The sequence below is a fragment of the Mus caroli genome, chromosome 2 (genome assembly GCF_900094665.2).
Source record: "Mus caroli chromosome 2, CAROLI_EIJ_v1.1, whole genome shotgun sequence".
Lineage (NCBI taxonomy): Eukaryota > Metazoa > Chordata > Mammalia > Rodentia > Muridae > Mus > Mus caroli.
This window is the reverse complement of record NC_034571.1, coordinates 95,515,769-95,522,945: the sequence shown is the minus strand read 5'-3', so window position 1 is coordinate 95,522,945 and position 7,177 is coordinate 95,515,769. Positions and strand designations below refer to the sequence as shown.

Here is a 7,177-nt window from a genome sequence, read left to right as displayed (position 1 = left end):
TACACAGAGAAACCCTGTCTCGGAAGAAAAAAAAAAGGCTGATCAAAGTGCCTTATTAAGTCTGATTTTTTTCCAGAATCTAGACCCAATCATTGCAATGGTTATCCATATAAACGCTTCAGCCAAGCCTAGGACCTTGCCTGGATCTGACTGTCAACAAGAGAATTACCATTTATATCATCTCAGAGGTGTCCATGGGTGAGGCCTCGATGCTCAGTTTCAGAGCATTCTCACAGCTGGACACAATGGTCAGTCAGCAGTAGAGTTCTCAAAACCTGAGTTCTCCTTTCTTTGGATTGCAAACTCTATGAGGCTGGAGACTTCAGAGTGTCTGCTCTTTCCTGTATCTCTGTCTAGACCTGGGATGCATAGATTTGTTTGAGCAAACAGATAAACGGATGAAATAACCTCAGCTTAAACTCCACAGACAACTCCAGACTCGCAGCCCAGCCTGGCCCCCTGGCTTGTTTCCTCAGTGAAGATGAACTGGGGAAGCATGGACCATATTCCCTCCCTGCAGCTTTCTCGCGTCTCCATTCTGGAGTCAGCCACCCCTGCTCACATGGCTCTAAGAACAAGGTGTGGTCTACATCAGTTTGGCAGAGGGGAAGAAACTAAAGGTTTCTTCAAATAAAAAGGAAAAAGCAGCAGCTAGAGAGGTGGTGGCTCAGCAGTTAAGAGCACTCGATGCTCTGTCAGATACTGGAGTTGGGTTTTTAGGACCCACATCCTGCAGCTCACAACTGCCTACACTCCAGTTCCATGGAATCTAATGCCCTCTCCTGGCCTCTGAGCGAACCTGAGCATAACACACACACCACACACACACACACACACACACACACACACACACACACACAGAGTTATACACACAATATACACTATATATGTATTCGTGGTGTACATATATACATCTATATAAATCCCTATTAAAAATAAAACACACCTGGAGTCACAGCCTTCCTCTCCCTGAATATGGTGATCTGTCACCAGTGTCCAGATCAAGATGACTCTTTAGAAGAAGTCACAAAGAAATTCTATTGCCCACCCACCCTCCAGAAGCTGGCAAGTCAGAGTCTACTGAGGGATGAGGCCTTGGCCATTTCTGCTCTCAAGGACCTGCCCAATAGGCTGTTCCCAGTAATTTTTGAGGAGGCCTTCACTGATGGACATACAAAGATCTTGAAGGCCATGATACTTGTGTGGCCCTTCCCATACCTTTCTTTAGGAATGCTGATAAAGAAATGCAACCTGGAGACTTTGAAGGCTTGGGGGACTAGATACACTGCTTGCACAAAAGGTTTGAACCAGTAGATGCAAACTCAGAGCGCTCAATTGGAGGGATAAAGAACATGACTTGTGGGGGCTATAGACTGGATCCCATGAAGGTAAAGGCTTACCAGAGTTCACGACACAGAAGCAGCTAGTGGAAACCAGTCCTGACTGTGAGGTGAAGAAAGAATTGAAGGTGCCCAAAGAAGCCCTTGGAGACGCTTTGCATCACTAACTGTGACCTCTCACAGTCAAACTTGGATTACCTGACCTATTGCCTAAATATCTGTGAGCTCAATCATCTGCAACTTAGTCATGGAGTCATGTTGTTTAGAGGACTCTCAGCTCAATGCCCTGCTGCCTGCCCTAAGCGAGTGTTCTCAGCTCAGAGAGGTTGATTTCTATGATAATAATGTCTCTCTGCCTCTCCTGGAACAACTTCTACACCACACAGCCAAGCTGAGCCACCTGACCCATCAGTGACACCCTGTTCCTCTGGAGTGCTATGATGACAGTGGTGTGATAATAACATACAGATTAGAAAAGTTTTGTCCTGGGCTCCTGTATATACTCAGGGCCAAAAGACAGCCCAAAAGTGTCACCTTTGAAGAAACCCAATGCTCTCAGTGTGGTGGGTCCTCCATTTATGATCTGGAGATCCAATGCTGCTTTTTCGTAGAACTACTGTAAGGTTGACTGTGAAACAGAGAAATGGAAGCTTAAGATTGGGGATTGATGAAATCCTAAGTGAATGTCCACTGCTGAATGGAGCATGGATATGTCAATTATCTAAAGGTCTGAGACACACTGGAAAATCAAGATCTTCCTCTGAGTGCCGGGCGGTGGTGGCGCACGCCTTTAATCCTAGCACTTGGGAGGCAGAGGCAGGCAAATTTCTGAGTTCGAGGCCAGCCTGATCTACAGAGTGAGTTCCAGGACAGCCAGGGCTACACAGAGAAACCCTGTCTCAAAAATCTTCCTCTGAGCTGGTGAATGGTTGTTGCATCTGCAGAAAGTATCAAGCACTCCTTTCTCCTCTAGGATTAATGTAGCTTAAGTGTGTTACAATAGAGGCACTGTTTGATGAGATTGGCCCCCCTCTGTTCACTGCATACAATAAATGTGTTGACTTTAAAAAAATAAGTAAATAAAACACAATTATTGTGACACACTTCAGCATAGGCACTGTCTTTGAAATGGACCAAATAAGTTGCTCACACTGAGTGAAAGCTGAGATATTATCTGGATCCAGGTTACATGAGTCTATGGGGTTTCTGCAGTCTTCACGTCCCTGAGCTACTGCTCAGGTTTGTTAGTTGTGGCTGAATGATGTGTACCAAGGCAAATGCCTATTTTTGATAGACACGTGCTATCGTTTTCTATGGTTGCCTAGCAAACTACTACAAATTTAGCATCTTGATAGAATGTAAATGCATTATCTTATATTTTTTGGGTCAGGGCATCTGGGTACCCATGAACTGGATTGTCTCTTACTCTGAGTTGAAGCCAAGGGGCTGCCCCTCACTGTTGTTTTGCCTGGAACTGAGGTTCTGAGGCGGATAAGCACCCTAGGACTCCGCTTGATTGTACGCACCTCTCTTCTAACAATGCACTTAGCAACTAGTAGCAAATTGTGGATCCCCCAATACTAGCATGGCCCTATAGGTAACCCTTGCGAGTGAACCTGAACAAGGGACTGTTACTGGTGGTTGAGGTCTAGGCTGGGTGTCTCCAGGTTCTAGGTGCACACCAATGGCAAAGTGGCCATCAAAGCTTCAGTGTAGATCAAGGGGGACAAAAAAAAAAAAAGCATTATCATGCAAGACAGGGAACTGTGTGAGCGACCACACTCATGAGTACCAACATTTTGGCAGGTTTCTTCTGACAAGATTCAAGAGGAGACACAGTTGTGTTGCTATAGAGTATTGAGTAGGTGGTTCTCTGTTTTGATTGACAGGCTCAGATTATATAAGCCTTTGATCACTGGAACGTGCTGTGATGTACCTTATTTGAATTGTGTGCATGACCAATTATGCATAGGAGAAGGGGTTCCCCCTAAAAAGTTTTCTCAAGATTTGCCTTGCTGGGCATGTACCCCAAATCAGTCTAGGTGGAGCCAGCCCCCACATTCTATACCTGGTTATGTTCTAATATATATTTGAATAAAAACTACCCATAAGAGGGGAGTTATTTGATGGTTGTCAAAGGTAGGAGAAACGTATTCCATTGTTTAGAGTGGGGTTACCTGTAGGGCCATGCTAGTATTGGGGATCCACAATTTGCTATTAGTTACTAAGTGCATTGTTAGAAGAGAGGTGCGTACAATCAAGCGGAGTCCTAGGGTGCTTACCTGCCTCAGAACCTCAGTTCCAGGCAGAACAACAGTGAAGGGCAGCCCCTGCGATTGGCTGTGGGTTGTTCTCAGTGTCTAGCCTTGGCTTGTATTCCTCTCTATGCCTTCTTCAATAATTTTTAAAAAATATTTATTTATTTATTTATTATATGTAAGTACACTATAACTGTCTTCAGACACTCCAGAAGAGAGCGAATGGTTGTGAGTCACCATGTGGTTGCTGAGATTTGAACTCAGGACCTTTGGAAGAGCAGTCGGCGCTTTTAACTGCTGAGCCATCTCACCAGCCCCAATCTTCTTTTTCTAATGTGCACGTGTGTGTGTGGGGGGGGGGGGAATGTGTATATATGAGTGTAGGGGTCCATGGCATCCAGAAGGGGACTCCCTGGAACTGGAGTGGTAGGCGGCTGTGAGTCACAGTCACCTGAAGCCATGCTGGAAGCACTCTGGTCTTCTGCAGGAGCAGCTGCCGAGCCATCTCTTCAGTTTCCCCTCCCCCTCCACTTTTACCAACCTGTTTCTCAGAGGCCAGTGGCAGCTTTTCTATTCCAAATCTCTCTCTTTAAGGGTTTGCTTGATTAGCTCAGACCTATTTGAGATAAGCTCCTTTTTTGATTACCCTGTCTCAAAGATTTAATTACAGCTGCTAAAATCCCTTCACCTGTGCCCTCTTCTGTCACCTAATCTCGACAATGAGATCCATTGTCTCAGAAGTGAGGCCATACAGCAGGGAAGAAACCCTGTAGGGCAGTACCCTGGGGGACAGATGTCTCCATCACATTTAAATGAACTTTAGGAATACCCTGCCCAACTCTCCTCTGAAGGACTTTGCCTCTGTGAGAGGAAGCTGCTGTCCATGCTCCTGATTGCTCGCCTGTGCACGTATTTGCTCTTTGAATTCACCTTGAACCTTCAGAACATTGCTGGCTCCCTCATTAAGTTAAGTTGAATAAACTCTTGACATCTTGTACATTTTGCATTTTTATGGGTTATAATTTTACTTTTTAAAAATACCAGCCGTGAGCACCAACTTTTATATGAATATTTATCTCATAACTTTTTCTTACAAAGAGTGGATTTGTTGCTTACTTCTAGGTGTGCACACCTAAAGGGTTTTTCCCATACATTGGTCCAAGTTTAGAAGTGATGAGGATGCTGGCTTTCATTGGTCTCTTTGGGAGCTTGATGCTAACACCCAGTAAAACAAGCACTGTGGTTAGAGGACCTTAAACAGTAGCCCTGGCTCAACATCCTTAGTTAATTACCTTGTTACAAACAAACAGCATCAAAGATTACTTTCTCTTGAAATGCTTGCATTACAGGATTTTATAACTAGAGTGGGTAGAGGGGTCTCCTGTTCTTGGTATTCAAAATAATGCCCTTTGAGGGGTGCTAACCAGGCCTTTGTAAAAACAAATGTCAATACAATTAGGTATTGTTAAACTGACATACTCTGGGCTTTAGTCAATGCCTTTGTCTCCTTCCCAGCCACAGAGTGACAAGGGAAGGAAGAGGGGGCATTAAAGGGGTTCAGAATGTCTCTGTCTCTATCCTCAGCCAAGCCCTTTGAAGACAGGGCCAGGTTTTTATAATGGAAGACAGCTCGTGTGCAGCCAGCTCATGATCGCTTTTCTAAGCAAAGCAAAATCTTGCTCCTTCCAGAGAAGCCAATGAAAGCTTAATACCAGTTAAATAATACATAATAGTAAGATCGTTATCCTGTCTTCTCCCAGTCGGCTAACTTCGTAATGTGTAAATGCTTATGTGGTGTGTGAAATCAAAGGACATAAACGGCACTAAAGGGGGGAAGGAACGAATCTGATCAGAAAGCCTGCAGAACACAGACCACAGAAATCACTTTCCCGCTCCACCAGCACCACCCCACCGGAGCCAGGCTGACAGACTGAACAAGAGCCTTTCCCTTTAGAGCTTAAAGGCATCGTTCTGATCCTAACACCGGGCACCCTCACCTCCCACCCACCCCGTGTCTCCTCTTTCCCTCTCAGATTTCCTCTTGCATTCCGCCTGGGAAAAGTCCAGGCTACACCTTCACAGCTCTCTCTTCCGAAGCCATTAGCAAATATTGAGCATGTTTCTGCAAGGTGTGCCCAGGAGAGACAGAAAACCTACAGGACTGCTTTTCTCTGTTTCTCATTACCTGTTAAGAATGAGGCAACAAACTGATAGAGAAAAAGTGTCAAAGGGGACTGTGAGGGGGCCTCTGTGAGGGTGGGGGGAATGGTTTGTAAACTCTAAAAGGCAATCGAGTGGAGGTATGCAAATTTTCTGCATTGCTTATGCATCTGTCGAGGTCATCCACAGCCAGCTCTATTGATTATGATTAGGTAATTTATTTGTTAGTGTTTCTGCTAATCTTCTGTTAGGACCATCTTCTGCTCTTAGTGTATCTAACACCCTTTGATCAGATCATTGGCTTATTGGTTATCTACTTTGCTGCTAAACGATTCTCTATGATTGCTTTCTTCATTACACACCCTTATTCCAGAGGTAGTTTCTATTGTGTCCCATTACACTAATGGAAATTATTGACATGGAAATTGCTGGGTGCTAAGCTCAGGAATTCCAAGACACACAATCACACTGTCTTTCTCCAAGATGGAGAAGCTCTTGAATAATGAGCAGTAAATATTGATGTGTTGGGGAGATTAGTTAATTGATGTAAATCAAAGAGAAAGAACCAGGAGCACCTTCAGAAAGAAAACACAAAATAGTTTGCATAACCATGTATACTCTGATAGAAATGAACACAGTGGGCTTGGTGTTTATTGGCTTCTACTTAGAAACTTAAACACAAGTGCTTTTTATTACAGTGCTTTAAAAGCTGGGCAACAGGTAGAGAAGGTAGCCCTAGTCTGGCTCTGATATGTGTTATATCACCCATTGTTAGCCACTAGCCAACTGTTGCAATTGAAGGCTTAAAATATAGCTAGCCCAAATGAAATGTGTTGCTATAATAGAGTGCCCATCATATTTGAGAGAGCTGGTAGGGAAAAAAAAAGGAACGTAAACTATCTCAATGTTTTTATTGATTCCATGCTGAAATAAAACTTTGACTAATTGATAATAAAAACATTATTGAAATTAATTCTTCCCTTTTTTTAAACCTCAGTGTGGAAGGCTAGGAAAACTTAAATTACACGTGGGATTCACACTAAAATTCTATAGCATTGCATATACTTCATATTGCATTTCTGGAGCACGAGTACTGACCTCACTGGAATTCTTAGTGCATAGACTCTAACATGTCATTGTCAATATGAGAGCAACTAGCTACACGTGGCACATATGTTGAAATGTAAATTTTAAAGTTAAATAAAGGGCTGGAGAGATGGCTTAGTGGTTAAGGTTCCGTTATGCTCTTGCCATGGATCTGAGTTTGAGTCCCAGTGCTCATATTAGACACTTGGAAGTTCAGCTCCAAGGAATCCAGAATCCTTTTCTGCGTTCCAAGGGTACCTATACTCACATATGCATAGATCCATACACACACATGTCAGGTGATACAGTTTGGACCATTTGAAAAAAAAATCT

At 43.7% G+C, this 7,177-nt stretch overlaps 1 pseudogene; it reads left to right on the top strand.

The window, feature by feature from the left end:
• The first annotated feature begins 957 nt into the window (after positions 1–957).
• LOC110306739 lies at positions 958–1,507 on the top strand (annotated as a pseudogene).
• The last annotated feature ends 5,670 nt before the right edge of the window (positions 1,508–7,177 follow it).